Genomic DNA, 15945 nt, shown 5'->3' with positions numbered 1-15945 from the left:
TCTTATTCAATGGTGAGTACCAGTAATAATGGTGAGTAAATGGTTGTTAAGGGAATGGGAAATGGTAATTTAGGGGTTTAAAGTGTTAAGGGAAGGCTTGTGATACTGTCCATAGCCAAAAATGGTGTATTTACTTCCGCATATCTACTTCGCGGAAATTCGACTTTCGTGGGCGGTCTTGGAAGGCATCCCCCGCAAAAATCGAGGGAACACTGTACTACTCTTTCAGTAAAATAATATTTTCTCACGTTGATTCTGATCTTTCCCCCAACTAACCTCAGATTCTGCCCCCTTGTTCTTGTGTTCACTTTCCTATTAAAAACACTTCCCTCCTGAACCTTAACCTATTTAAATGTTTCCATCATGTCCCCCCTTTCCCTTCTGTCCTCCAGACTATACAGATTGAGTTCATTAAGTCTTTCTTGATAAGTTTTATGCTCAAGACTTTCCACCATTTTTGTAGCCCGTCTTTGGACCCGTTCAATTTTGTCAATATCTTTTTGTAGGTGAGGTCTCCAGAACCGAACACAGTATTCCAAATATGGTCTCACTAGCGCTCTATACAGCGGGATCACAGTCTCCCTCTTCCTGCTTGTTATACCTCTAGCTATGCAGCCAAGCATTCTACTCACTTTCCCTGCCGCCTGACCGCACTGTTCACCCATTTTGAGACTGTCAGAAATCACTACTCCTAAATCCTTCTCTTCTGAAGTTTTTGCTAACACAGATCTGCCACGATTTAACTCAAAGTTTATATCTTTAAGTGAGACACTTATCAAGTGAATTTTACCTTGTTTGGCCACCTTGCTTGCCATAGTGGTTAAGTGAATCTCTGCAGCTGCTATGTTTGTTAAATGAATCTGGTTTCCCCGTTGACTTCGCTTGTCAGAAAGTCAGAAAAGGGGATCACATGAACCCAGACTCTGGAATCATCATAAATATAAGCCAGTTGCCATGAACTGTGGGGATGCTTCAGTGTGAAAAACGTAAGTTTTAATGTATGAGCAGAGTAATCCTTGTTTACCAAAGTTATGCACACACAAAAATGTTTAGATTGAGATTGAATAACTACTCAGCCACACACAGATATACTAACTTGAATTAAAGTTTACTTTGAGAATTAACATATTCAGATAAACAGTCTAAAGTCATACACAAAATAAGTCAGAATAACAATCCAAATACTACCAAGTACATAGACTTTCTTACCAGTTGTCTTTGTCACAATCAGCAGACAAAGATATCAAGCTTAAACACATTTTAGCTATAATACATAACTACAGTACAGAGCAGGCAGAGAATTGCAGAGCGAACCTAACAGTGAGCAGCCAAAGAGAAACAGAGAGGGTGACTTTAGCTGAACTCTAGCTCCCCTTGTGGCAGTCTGCAACACCTGCAGCCAATATATTGCCAACCCAACAGTTATGTACAGAGTCCTTACAGTAAGTTCCTTTTTTCAGTGTCGTATCTTTGAATAGTCACTAAATGAACTGTTGTAAATTGAGGACTACTTGGTAGTGGTACTTGGTTGTAGTCCTTAGTAATTGGGCTCCATTCCCAGTGAATTCCTAGTGAATAGTGAGGAGATATCCTGAATGAGGCCTTAACCCCATCTGGTTTGCAACATAAGCGTTGTGAGCCTTTCTTCAACTAAAGCCGTGGTGGTGCAGTGGTTAGAATGCAGTACTGCAGGCTACTTCTATTGCCAGCAGTTCGGCAGTTCAATTCTGACTGGCTCAAGGTTGACTCAGCCTTCCATCCTTCCAAGGTGGGTAAAACGAGGACCCAGATTGTTGGGGGCAAGAGGCTGAATCTGTAAAGCGCTTAGAGAGGTCTGTAAAGCTCTGTGAAGTGGTATATAAGTCTAAGTGCTATTGCTATTGCTGAAGAAGGCATCTGTATCAGGAGGTGACCTTCGATTCCTTATTGCATAATACTGCAGGCCCTCGACTTTTCTGCCTTAAGCCTGTCTGTTTTCTTGTTTTGATTTATGAACGCTTAAGCAATTCTCTTAATAATTAGTCTGAATTGCCTTAAATCTATAGATGTCTGACTCTGCAGTCTTCCACAGATTATAGTAATTAAGTACCTTTGAACTTTGTAGAAGGAATTTACCTGTGAAGCAGATGTAGGATGAAACTGTGAATTCTGTGTCCAGATGTATGGTTTCTGGCTAGTTATTATCTTCACATCCAAAAGCTCTTTTCCTGGATGGAGTATTAAAGGCGTGCACAAAATCTAATGTGCTTGAAATTAAAATTTGTCATTCTGCAGTAGGTGTGGCGGCAAAACCCTACATAAATTAGTAAAATTAATTTCTTCAATAGAAATTTCACATCTAAGCTGTTAAAGATTGGCAGAAATGCCTGGACTATTATTTATCATTTATTATTTATTGGATTTATATGCCGCCCCTCTCCGCAGACTCGGGGTGGCTAACAACAACGATTAAAACAGCATGTACAATCCAATTAATAAAACAACTAAAAACCCTTATTATAAAAAACCAAACATACACACAAACATACCATGCATAACTTGTAATGGCCTAGGGGGAAGAAATATCTTAACTCCCCCATGCCTGGCGATAAAGGTGGGTCTTGAGTAATTTGCGAAAGACAAGGAGGGTGGGGGCCGTTCTAATCTCTGGGGGGAGTTGATTCCAGAGGTCCGGGGCCGCCACAGAGAAGGCTCTTCCCCTGGGGCCCGCCAAACAACATTGTTTGGTCAACGGGACCCGGAGAAGGCCAACTCTCTGTGTATAGCAGTTGTTTTTATAGCAGCTGATATGAGATATGATTGGATTGGATGAATGTATACGAGTGTTAATTGGGTCTTTTAAATGTTTTTAGTAAATTTTCATATTTTAGAGATACGTATTAGATTTCTTATATATTGTTATATTAATGTTGTACGCCACCCTGAGTCGTCTCGAGAAGTTGTGTCTAATTAGTCGTCTCTAATAAATTAAATAAATTAAATAAACCTAAACAGAATCCCAAATTTGCTTTTTCTGGAGACAACTGGACTTTTTTGTTTTTTCACTTCTCATTCAAGACGTTTCTCCCTGAGCATAAGCCTTTTCCAGTTGGAATTTCAATGAGAACTTTGCCTTCAATGTTCTAGAAAAGTAGTTCTCAACCTGGGGGTCAGGACCCCTTTGGGGGTCGAACAACCATTTCACAGACCATTGGAAAAGACAAATTTCCCATGGTGTTAGGAATTAAAGTTTCTATTCTGGTGCCTTGGAACATATTTTTACAATCCGACCAATCAGGCATTTACAGTGGGGGTGTCCCTCTGACCTTCCTGCCAATCAGGTTAAAGCTCTGTTGGGAGAATTGGTGCTCGACTTATGGGTGGGGGTCACCACAACATGAGGAACTGTATTAAGGGGTCGCAGCATTAGAAAGGTTGAGAACCACTGGTCTAGAATATAGCAACATGGATGTCATGACAATTATAGCACATGCTTCCCTGTGGAACCATTGATAACTGTCCATAGTAGAGTGTTTTTTTCATTGTAGGAAGGGAAGGATGTCTTTCTCATTGACCTTGCTGTGCCATAAATCATCAAACGTCTCCAGGTGAACAAATTAGTTTGATTGGAAATTCACCTAGAATCAGAGAGGAGGTTCATTCTTCAAGCTTGTGGATTGGTTTCCGAACTTATTGTTGTCAGGCTAGATCAGTGTTTTTCAACCAGTGTGCCGCAAGACATGGTCAGGTGTGCCGCGAAGCTCAGAGAGAAAGAAAGCAAGAGAGAGAGAGAAAGAGAGAACAAGAGAGAGAGAAAGAAAGCAAGAGAGAGAGAAAGAGAGAGAACAAGAGAAAGAAAGAGAGAAAGAGAGAGAGAGAGAGAGCAAGAGATAAAAAGAAAGCAAGAAAGAGAGAGAAAGAGAGGGAGGGAAGGAGAGAGAGAGAAAGACATAGGAGGGAGGGAGGGAGGGAGAGAGAAAGAGAGCAAAAAAGAGGAAGGAAGAGGAAGGAAGAGGAAGGAAGGGAGAGAAAGAGGGAGGGAGAGAGAAATAGAGCGAAGGGGAGGAAGAGAGAGAGAGAGAAATTTTTTGTCCAAACTTTTTTTAGCCGCCAACCCCCCCCCCCCCCCCCTGCTCAATGTGCCCCAGGGTTTCGTAAATGTAAAAAATGTGCTGCGGCTCAAAAAAGGTTGAAAATCACTGGGCTAGATAACACCTTCAGCGGAGTTGGACAGTGTCAAAGTGTTCTTCACTTACAATTACCACATCTCTATTAAAAGTTAGGAAGAACTCTACTGCTTCAATCCAGCCTTCTGTAGAGCTGGAATTAGCTAATCTAGTGAAAAGAAGGACCAGGGGTGACATGATACCAGTGTTCCAATATCTCAGGGGTTGCCACAAAGAAGAGGGAGTCAAGCTATTCTCCAAAGAACCTGAGGGCAGGACAAGAAGCAATGGATGGAAACTAATCAAAGAGGAAAGCAACCTAGAACTAAGGAGAAATTTGTAGTTAGAACAATTAACAATGAAACAACTTGTCTTTAGAAGTTGGTTGTGCTCCACAACTGGAAAGTTTTTAAATAGACAGCCACTTGTCTGAAATGGTATAGGGCAGGGGTATGCAAAGCTGGCTCTTCTATGACTTGTGGACTTCAACTCCCAGAATTCCCGAGTTAGCATGATTGACACAGGAATTCTGGGAGTTGAAGTCCACATGTCATAGAAGAGCCAACTTTGCCTACCTCTGGTATAGGGTTTTCTGATTGAGGACCTCCAAGTTACCTTCCAACTCTGTTATTGTGTGAAGTTCTGTTAAATCCACAGGAGGAAGAAAGTTGCTTTTGGCTTGTTTTTTGCTTTTTCTGATTCTGCAGACAAGGCCAAATTGAGAGGGTGTAGTACTAGTAAAAAGTAATGTGATGGGAGAATTTAGAGAAATAAAAAAAGCAGCAATAGAAAGCACTCAGGCAGTAATAGTTCTGGGTTGGAAGGATGCGACAAAATGGACAATGCAAAATTGGTATAGGTACATGGTGGACCATATTCAATTTGAAATTATGGAAAAAAGGATAAATTTGGATAATGAAACTGAGTTGGGACAGCTGATGGGACGGTGGGACAAGGTAAGACAATATATGACGAGTAGAATCCGAGACCAAGCTACAAGAAATAAATTGGAATCACTCTATAGTATGTAAACAGATATATTGCTCTTGGGTTAAGTGGACTATACAAGAAACACCCCCAAATTTGGTGGTGGGGAATGTGTGTGTGTCGGGGTGGTGGGCACAATTCACTACGCACTGTTTTATGTTGTGTGATGTAAAAATCGTTAAAAATCAATAAAAATATTTAAAAAAAAGAAAAAAGAACATGGTTCATCTCTTTGTGGGACAAGAGCTTATCTTGATAGCACCACCCAATTTATTTGTTTGTTTGTTTGTTTGTTTGTTTATTTATTATCTATTTATCTATTTATTTTTATTTATTTATTTATATTTATATTTATTTATTTATATTTATTTATTTTTATTTATTTATTTTTATTTTTATTTATTTATTTGTTTGTTTCTTTGTTTGTTTGATTTGTATGTCGCCCCTCTCCATGGACTCGGGGCGGCTAAAAACAGTGATAAAAACAGAATGTGAAAATCCAATACTAAAACAGCTAAAAACCCTTGTTATGAAACCAATCATATATACAAACACACCATGCATAAATTGTAGAAGCCTAGGGGGAAAGAATATCTTAGTTCCCCCATGCCTGACGGCAGAGGGGGTTTTGAGGAGCTTACGAAAGGCAAGGAGGGTGGGGGCTATTCTAATTTCTGGGGGGAGTTGGTTCCAGAGGGCCGGGGCCGCCACAGAGAAGGCTCTTCCCCTGGGCCCCACCAAACGATATTGTTTAGTTGACGGGACCCGGAGAAGGCCCACTCTGTGGGACCTAACTGGTTGCTGGGATTCGTTTACTACAGTAATGAACTATTAGCAGTAATTCCATTTTAGAGGTTATTTTTTAGTCTGGATTTAATCCTAGACAGATGATGCCATTGTACTTGAATTATTAAAACAATGGTCATGTTTTGAACTCATCCATAGACTGAAAAGGGAAATTTCTCTTGATGTACTACTAATTATGGAATCTAACCTCGGTGTACTGCAGTATTTTTTTTTAAAGCTTTACATCTCCATGTAAAAGTTAAATGAAGTATAACTGAATTTCTACATCACAGGGGATGTTAGTTAACGTCTCCTATCACCACAAAACATTTAAATGTAATTGTCTTTCCTTTGATATGTTTACTATGTGGCTATTTATTCATGTGTAGCAATGTCACATGAGTACTTTCCATAGCTTATCTGTACAATAGGATCATGAGTTTATCCGTGTTGATCAACGGCTAATCATACGTAATACGTGTAGAATGTAGAGTAGGTAGGTGTCTTACAGAGGGATGAATAATGCTTTAGCTTGGAGATGAAGAGGTATATATGTGTCATAGATTTATATAGCTTTGTCTTTGTTGTGCCTTCTTTTAATCCAACTACAAAGTTTGTTGTCATTGAGAATCTTCCTTAATAACTCCCTTTGGTAGACAGCTCCTATACCATCATAGAGTTGTGGAGATGGAAGGGATCACGAGGAGGCAAACCACTGCAACCTGCAGAAAGACTAATGAACCTTTAAAAGGTGTCGTACGCTACATAAATAAACCTTTAAGAGGTAGTTAGCCAGCCTCTTTGGAAAAATCTTGCTGCAATCTCCCATGACAGCCTGTTCCACGCTCTCTGCAGCTCTTATCAATTTTTCCTTATATTAAAATGAAACTGACGTGGCTGGAGCTTGGATTCATTAATTCTGCTCTTAATTTCTCTAGCAATGAAAAATAGCTCCTAACCAATCTCTCTCTCTCTCTCTCTCTCTCTCTCCCCTCTCTCTCCTTCTTTCCCTCTCCTTATTTTTTTCTCTCTCCTTATTTCTCTCTTTCTCCTCTTATTTCTCTCTCACTACATAGAAACATAGAAGTCTGACGGCAGAAAAAGACCTCCTGGTCCATCTAGTCTGCCCTTATACTATTTTCTGTATTTTATCTTAGGATGGATATATGTTTATCCCAGGCATGTTTAAATTCAGTTACTGTGGATTTATCTACCACGTCTGCTGGAAGTTTGTTCCAAGGATCTACTACTCTTTCAGTAAAATAATATTTTCTCATGTTGCTTTTGATCTTTCCCCCAACTAACTTCAGATTGTGTCCCCTTGTTCTTGTGTTCACTTTCCTATTAAAAACACTTCCCTCCTGAACCCTATTTAACCCTTTAATATATTTAAATGTTTCGATCATGTCCCCCCTTTTCCTTCTGTCCTCCAGACTATACAGATTGAGTTCATTCAGTCTTTCCTGATACGTTTTATGCTTAAGACCTTCCACCATTCTTGTAGCCCGTCTTTGGACCCGTTCAATTTTGTCAATATCTTTCTCCTTATCTTTTTCTCATTTACTCACTCGTTCTCTCTCCTTATTTGTTTCTTTTTCCTTATTTCTCTCTCTCTCCTATACTCCTTATTTTCTCTCTCCTTATTTCTTCCTCTCTCCTTATTTCGCTCTCTCTCTCTCTCATTCACTCTCCTTATTTCTCTCTCTCTCTCTCTCTCCTTATTTCTTATTTTTCTCTCTCTCATTTCTTTCTTTCTTTCTCCTTATCTCTCTCTCTTTCTCTCTCTCCTCTCTCTCTCTCTCTTATGTACCTGAACTCTGATATCAAGTCTCTTCTCAGCTTCTTCTCCACATTTACTTTTGTTAGGAAAGGAAAAACAACATGTTCGTTTACCATACTAAGAAAATGAATTTCACTATTAACTGCGAATTCTCATAAAAGAAGTTGGGTGACTGAAGTTTTTCTGTCTAGTCCTAAGACGCTGTTGTTTTCAAAAGAGGGGACTCTGTGGCCCTCAGATGTCTAACCCCCATTTTTTTTTTAATACAATAAGGCTATTCTGGATGATTAGAAGTTTGACAGACCATGAATTAGAAAGTTGTGTGCATAACAAAGAGGGTGAGAGATATTGTCAATGGTGGCTACTATGCAAAGCGGGGAGAAAATGGAACTTTCTGATAGATGATGATGATGATGATTATTATTATTATTATTATTATTGTTGTTGTTGTTGTTGTTATTATTATTATTATTATTATTATTATTATTATTATTATTATTATTATATTGGATGACTTTCTGTCTCAGTAATAGTTTTGATACCATCCAGGTTCTGTTTCTATTCTTGGCCTTAAGTAAACCACAAAAAAGAAGAAGAAGAAGAAGAATGACAGGTAGATGGCATGAAGGTCTTGTAATGAACATCCAAACAGTTTCCCCTTCTCATTTAGGCACGGCTTAATCCCAAAGGGTGTGGATCTGTTTTTATTCTGTCTATGTGTGTATATGTTGGAACACGTTCAAAGGCTGCTTTTTAATCAAGCAGCTATAAGAAGAAGGAAAGTATTTATCACCCAGCCTCTGTTTGCTGACAGCAGAAATGTTTTGGGGCATGGAAACTGAACGGACTTGCGCCCTAAATCCACGTCTCTGTTTTCTCTTGTTTTGAAAGGTCCTAGACAGACAGTTCCGTAGTTCTGATAATAATGTCTGTATGCACCAAGTCACGTGACAACCTCTGAAAGAAACTTTTCTCTTTCAGAAAAAGACATTTTATTTTTTATTTTTTTGAAATGTCAGTTGGGTACAGTTGCCAGAGTCCTGCTGCTGCTTCACACCCATTTGTGCATTTGAACATTTACCCTCCCAGGTTTGTCTGCTGGTATCCTTTTATTCCTCCAGGGATGGAGCAGAGCCGAGGGGGTCTTCTCCGGGTCCCGTCAACCAAACAATGTTGCTTGGCGGGACCCAGGGGAAGAGCCTTCTCTGTGGTGGCCCCGGCCCTCTGGAACCAACTCCCCCCAGAGATTAGTATTGCCCCCACCCTCCTTGCCTTTGGTAAGCTGCTTAAAACCCACCTCTGCCGCCAGGCATGGGGAAACTGTGATACACTTCCCCCTAGGCCTTTAAAATTTTATGCATGGTGTGTCCATATGTATGATTGGTTTTTATATAATGGGTTTTTAACTGTTTTTAGTATTGGATTATTGTTATATACTGTTTTATTACTGTTGTTAGCCGCCCCGAGTCTGCGGAGAGGAGCGGCATACAAATCCAATAAATAAATAAACAAACAAACAAACAAACAAACAAACAAACAAACAAACAAACCACAACTGCTGAAGGCAAGCCGTCCCACTGGTTAATTGTTCCCACTGTTAGGGAATTCCTCCATAGTTCTAGTCCTAGTTTAAGAAGTGTCTGGAGAGCAGTGATGGGCTCCTAGGGGAACGGTCAGGAACGCAGTTTATTATTATTATTATTATTATTATTATTATTATTATTATTATTATTATTATTATTAATTTATTTGTTTGTCAAACAAGTATAGTATTATAGTACATATTAACATAACATAAGTAGAACGTAGTAATAGAAAAGATAATAATAAGACAGTAGGACAGGGACATTAGGCACATAAGTGCACTTAGGCATGCCCCTTACAGATCTCTTAGAAAAGGGGAGAGGTCAATTGTAGATAATGTAAGGTTGAAGATTTTGGGGTTGGGGGAAGCAACAACAGAGTCAGGTAATGAGTTCCAGGCGGTGACCACTCTATTGCTGAAATCGTATTTTCTGCAGTCAAGTTTGGAGCGATTTACATTCAGTTTGTATCTATTACGGTAGAAAAATTTGGAGCTCCACCCCAGAGCACCCAATTTGCACTGAAAGATGTTGAAACAAAATGCATAAGCCACACCCACAGTGTGGCAGTAAAAATTTTGTAAGGTTGAAGCCCATCACTGCTGGAGAGCCACTTGTCTGGAATGGTATAGGGCCATGATGGCAAACCTATGGCACACATAACACAGGTGGCACATGGAGGCATATCAGAGGGCACATGAGACTTTGCCCTGTGTCAACTCCAGCATGGATTCGTGAGCCGGCCAGCTGATTTTCGGTTTTGGGAAAGACCATTTCTGCCTCTGGATTCTTCAGGGAACTTCCATGAACCCACCGGAGGCAAAAAATAATAATTTCCCAACGAAAGAACCGGAAGTTGGAAAAACACATTTCTGGTTTGCCGTTGTACTGTTTTTGGCACTCTGGAGGGTTCAGGGAAGCTTCCCAGAACCCTCTGGAATGCAAAAAACACCACAGCGGCAAACCGGAAGTGTGTTTTCCCAAACTTCCGGCCTACCCATTTGGCTATTTTTTTCACTACTAGGCTTCAGAAAGACCTGTGCGCATGTGTGCAGGGAAGTGCATAGTTGGTGCGCATGCATGAGGGGAAGGGAAGGGGTGTGGTCATGTGCACGCATGTTAGCACATCCACATACCCAATGAAGAGATATTTTTTAAAAAAGTTACCATATTGTGGGTGTGGCTTATTTTGTGGGAGTGGTTTGCCGACCAGGTGGGAGTGGTTTGAATATCATATGGGGGGACTTAAATATCATGTGAATGGCTTAAAGGTGGCCAACTTGACATCACTCACATCAAGGGTTAGGGTGCCTGGCCTCTCCTCACCTCAAAGCGATACAATTTCCCTATCTATTTACTATCACTGAATATCCAAAATATACTATTTAATTCTATATATATATGCCATACGTGTACATGCATATTACAAACAGACACACAAAAATATACATTATCTACTATATAAATTGTATGGATACACACACACACACACACACACACACACACACACACAGGTCTTCTAAAATTATACACATTCAATCTGATTTACTGTGATAGGAAAAACATACCCAGAGCCCAGAAGAGAAAAAAAGAGAAAAAAATGCAAAATTTTTCTACTGTTTCTCCGTACTAGAGTCTTTTGCTTGAGCAGGTGGTTGGACTAGAACAGACCTGGGCAAAGTGTGGCCCGGGGGCCGGATGCGGCCTGCCCACTGTCTGTGACCAGCCCATGGAGGTTGGAAGGAAGGGAGGAAGGAAGGAAGGAAGGAAGGAAGGAAGGAAGGAAGGAAGGAAGGAAGGAGAAATGGAGGGAGGAAAGAAGGAAGGAAGGAGAAATGGAGGGAGGAAGGAAGGAAGGAGAAATTCTCTTTCCATGCCCTTTTGCAAAAGTCCAATAAATGCTCATTTTTTAAATTGTTCATTGGTTTCATTGGCCTTTCCAAGAAATTTAAAGCAAACCTCACCACCCCACCTCTCGAGGAAAAAAAGTGAGGAGGAGGAAGAAAAGGAATCCAAAGCTACTTTCAGGCAAAGCCTCCACTATGTTTTCTCAACTGACAATGTAGTTGAAGAGAGGCACCTGAAAGGAATATTTTGAAAGAGAAGTAAAGAACTGCCCAAAAGTAGAAATAAAAGGCAGAGGAAATCAGAGAGACGGAAGAAGCTTCTCTCCATCTGGCGAAGGAAGGAAGGCAGGAAGGAAGGAAGGAAGGAAGGAAGGAAGGAAGGAAGGAAGGAGAAATGGAGAGAAGAAGGAAGGAAGGAAGGAGAAATGGAGGGAACAAGGGAAGGAAGGAAGGAAGGAGGGGGTGGGCAATTAATTTATAATTATAATATAATAATATAATATATATATATATAAAATATAATATAAAATTATAAATTTATAATTATAATATAATTAACTCAGTTCTACCCAATAATATACAGTATTGGGTAGAACTGATTTAATTATATTAATCCGGCCCTCTAAAACCATCCCAATTTCTTATGCGGCCCCATGGCAAAATTAATTGCCCACCCCTGGACTAGGTTTCCAACGTCCCTTCCAATTCTTTTTTTCTGTTCTTCTCTCTCTCTCTCTCTCAAACAAGATACAGGATAGTCAAGTCAACCACCATAGACAACCAAGGAAATCCTGAACGGTTCTTTTTCCTCTCTTTGAAGGAAAGGTGCAAACCGTTGACCTGCGTGATCTCATAACAGAGGCACGCTGTACATTATCACATGTCAGTTGCATAATGTAAAGCAAGAAAACCATAACCTAATCAGCTGTATGTTATCAGCAGATGGTATGGCGGGGATAATAAACCTCTATCTCCAAAGTTCAAAAGGCAAGAAATGCACAAACTAATTAAATGCTGCTCGTTTCACAGAATAAGAACCACGGCAATTTCCTTTTTTTCTCCCCAGTAGTTTCTTCTTTTACATTCAGATTGCTTTGGGGCATTTAAAAAAGGAACTCTCAATTCTTTTCTGCTTTCCAAGAAATCTTTTGGTCATGTTTTTGCCTTCTCTTTTGCGCTTCCTATTTATCCTGCATTCTTTTATTTCAGTCTATAAAAGATAGAAATATACCATACCTATTTTGGATAAAATGGATGGGTTTGGGCATTCACGTGTTTATTTATGAGGTCATATTTTTTTTTGGTCTTTTGTTTTAAAAACAGATTAAATGTTTGCTTATAGCTTCTTGAGCAAGTACAGATTTAGCCTACCTCTAAACCTGTGATTTTTAAAAACGGTCTGTATTCAGATTCAGACGTTTTCAGTATACAGTGGTACCTCTACTTACGAACTTAATTCGTTCCGTGAGCAGGTTCTTAAGTAGGAAAGTTTGTAAAAAGAAGCAATTTTTCCCATAGGAATCAATATAAAATCAAATAATGTGTACGATTGGGGAAACAACAGGAAGGGTGGAGGCCCTGTTTCCTCCCAGGAGGTTCCTAGAGAGGCCCCACGGAGGCTTCTCCATGCCTTTTCTGGTTCTGTCTCCTCCCAGGAGATTCCTAGAGAGGCCCCATGGAGGCTTCTCCATGCCTTTTCCAGTTCTGTTTCCTCCCAGGAGATTCCTAGAGAGGCCCCACGGATCCCTTTTCTGGTTACAGTTTCGGAGGCTCGGATTTGTAAGTGGAAAATGGTTCTTGAGAAGAGGCAAAAAAATCTTGAACACCCGGTTCTTATCTAGAAAAGTTCGTAAGTAGAGGCATTTGTAGGTAGAGGTACGTACCACTGTACAAGGTTTTAGAGTTCCTCATTGTCCTTTAACTGGGCACAGCAAGAGGCATATACTATGGTCTGATTGCCCTGGCTGGAAAATACAAAATTTGGTTTTATCATGTGTGCAGCACTTAGTGATCTAGCCAAACAACTTTTTAAGTGATAAGCAACAAACATCGACGTTTCAGGAGTTTAACTTTTCGGTCTTCTTTTGTGGAAATGGAGAGGACCAATTGTCCAAACGTGCTTTTTCAGGAGGCAACTGGACATTGTTGTTGTTTTTCTTTGAAGACCTTTCACTTCTCACCCTAGAAGCTTCTTCAGCTCTGACAGGATAGTGGGGAATGGAAGGATTTATATTCCTTGCAGGCAGCTGGTCATTTGCATCCTTTTAGAGGGTCATTGAAGCACTTGGAGGTTTATCAGGGTCACGTGAATAGTGCAAATGATTCATGAAGTCTACAATTTTTTTTCTCTCTCTGGAAATCCATTTTTTTTTTACTCCCACACCATTCAATGGAGGAAGCCTACTTGCTTGCATTCTTGAACTGTTGTCAGAGTGGTGTGTGTGTTTGTGGAGTGGACCACCCTGATCAGAAATGGAGCATTTCTGTTACAGTTTGTGTGTCTTTCTGACGTCTCGCGTGAATAAAATGTAATTGAATATCCTTCCCAAGAATGGAACTGCTAGCTGCCTGGAAGAAGATTTTTCTAGACTGTGATGGGTCATTCTTCTACTTCTGCCTCATCTATTTCCTTTCCGCATTGGTCACCCAGGTGATTCAAGGCACAAATGGATAAATTCTTTATTAAATAGAAGGGGACAGCAGATAACAGTGTGGCTAGTCAGATCAGCTCTCTAAAACAAACGTTTGGTTTGGTGGCAGCAGTTCAGATAGAAAGTCGATACAGAGAGTGGTAAGGACACTAGAGAAGATTGTAAGAAGCTCACTTCCCATTATTTAGGATACTGCTTATAAGCGCTATGTGCTTAGAGCTCAAAGCATTGTTAGACGCCCTTAGTTTTGTTAAATAAGGTTTTGAACGGTCTATAACAGGACTTCTAGATTCCTTAACTTCTACATTCTGGTAGGTTATTGAAATGGATGTTGGTACCAAACGGCACCATTTATTGGGGTTCAAGGGAAAGGGAGGGTTTTGCCTTCTCTTCCTGCTCAAGATCCCCACGTACAATTGGTGGGTCACTGTGTGACACAGAATGCTGGACTCGATGGGCTTTTGCCCGATTTAGCATGGCTCTTCTTCTTCTTCTTCTTCTTCTTCTTCTTCTTCTTCTTCTTCTTCTTCTTCTTCTTCTTCTTCTTCTCCTCATCCTCATCCTCATCCTCATCATTATCATTTAGATTTGTATGCCACCCTTTTCCGAAGACCTCAGGGCGTCTCACAAGACACAATATAAACAATGCAACAACAATCATGTTCTTATTTAAAGAGCTTTGTTCTTTATGCCACTCTCCTGATAAACTCACAAGATTCATTTTTCTCGCCAAGTACATGCATACATCCGAACTAGATTGTATTGTTTCTCTGTGTCATATATTATATGTGGGTATGTGGTATATGCTTGCTTGTTTTCTTGCTTGCTTGTTTGCTCATTTATTTGTTTGCTCATTTATTTGTTTGTTTGTCATTTTTATGTGGTGTATATTGGAAGTGGTAACCCTTTGAGAGCTGTATGCAACAAAAATTCATTTTAATGCATGCTGATTGGTATACATTTAAAGTGACAATAAAGTTATTCGAAGTCCAAGTCTAATCAGGGCATGTGTTCTGACCAAGCCCTGCTGACTGAGGGCATTGTTTGACATTGGGGCGGGCGATGGGCAGAGGAATGTGCAGCTGTGCAGGGCAGTAAAGATTATGGGCCAAAGTTGTGGGCAGAACGATAGGGAGACACTGAAAGACTCACGAAGTCAGCCTTCAGATGCCTGGAAGTTGAGTCATGGCAACTGGACGTCTTTTCTTTCTGGTTTGAAATGTTTAGCTCCAAAAATATTCAGCCTGAGCAAGTTAGTTCGGGGGAACCCATAAATGTCCTCAAGTAGGCGAGGAACCATTGCTCCTGTCTCCTAGGTGGGTCATTATGTGTGGCTTCCCTGGTAAAAATTTGTAATTAGTGTTGAGCGAACCCAACGAAGTTCGGGTTCAGGTTCAGCACCCGAAATTTTTTAAAAGTTTGGGTTCGTCACCCAAACTTTTGCGGAACTTTTGAGTTCGGCGCTCGGGAAAGTGCCAGGAAGTGCCGCCGCCCAGCTGTCACCTTTCGGAACAGTCGGGGCACTTCCCGGCGCTCTCCTGAACCCGAACCATGGAATCCAGGAAGTGATCACCTTGGCGTCCTTAGCAACCTGCCGGTGACATCAAAGCTCCGCCCCCAGAATCTCTTTGTGGGAGGGATTCCCCGTTCGGGTTCGGGTTGGGTTCGGACGAATTTTGCTTAAAGTTCGTCCGAACTTGCCGAACCCGAACCCCGTTGGGTTCGCCCATCACTAGTGAAGAGCATTAAGGATAAATGCTGCTCATTTCTATGGGAGCTACTGAAGCAAAACAATATATGAAGCAATCCAGGCCTATTGTCTTCAGTTTCATCTGCGACTCTCCAAGAACAAAAGAACTTATGTAAGAGCCAAGAGGAAATAATAAAGTATGTTATTGAAAATGGAATGAGAACAAAGGAGAACTAAGCAGAAATCCAGCACATTTTATAAAAAACTCAGTGCCATGATCCCGGTGGAAATGTTACTAGCCATTTCAAGCATCTCAACAATGTGTTAAGCTGATGAGTCTCAACATTTTTTCCAGGGGTAACATTTGAAGGGGTTTCAGAGGGCTTCTGGGTCCTCGATTAGCCATCTCAATCCTTCTCCTGAACGGCTGAGCATTCCCTTGAATAAACCCTATTTAAACCAGCCCCTTCAGCTCT

At 40.6% G+C, this 15945-nt stretch overlaps 1 protein-coding gene across 8 annotated transcripts in view; it reads left to right on the top strand.

Annotated features, from left to right (window-relative positions):
• LMO7 (LIM domain 7) overlaps nt 1-15945 on the top strand; it is a 221647-nt gene that overhangs the window by 134196 nt on the left and 71506 nt on the right. The window lies entirely within an intron of this gene.

This window comes from Erythrolamprus reginae, chromosome 4, assembly GCF_031021105.1.
Source record: "Erythrolamprus reginae isolate rEryReg1 chromosome 4, rEryReg1.hap1, whole genome shotgun sequence".
NCBI classification, from domain to species: Eukaryota; Metazoa; Chordata; class Lepidosauria; order Squamata; family Dipsadidae; genus Erythrolamprus; species Erythrolamprus reginae.
Note: the sequence above shows the minus strand (reverse complement) of the source record. Positions and strands in the feature narration are given on the sequence as shown.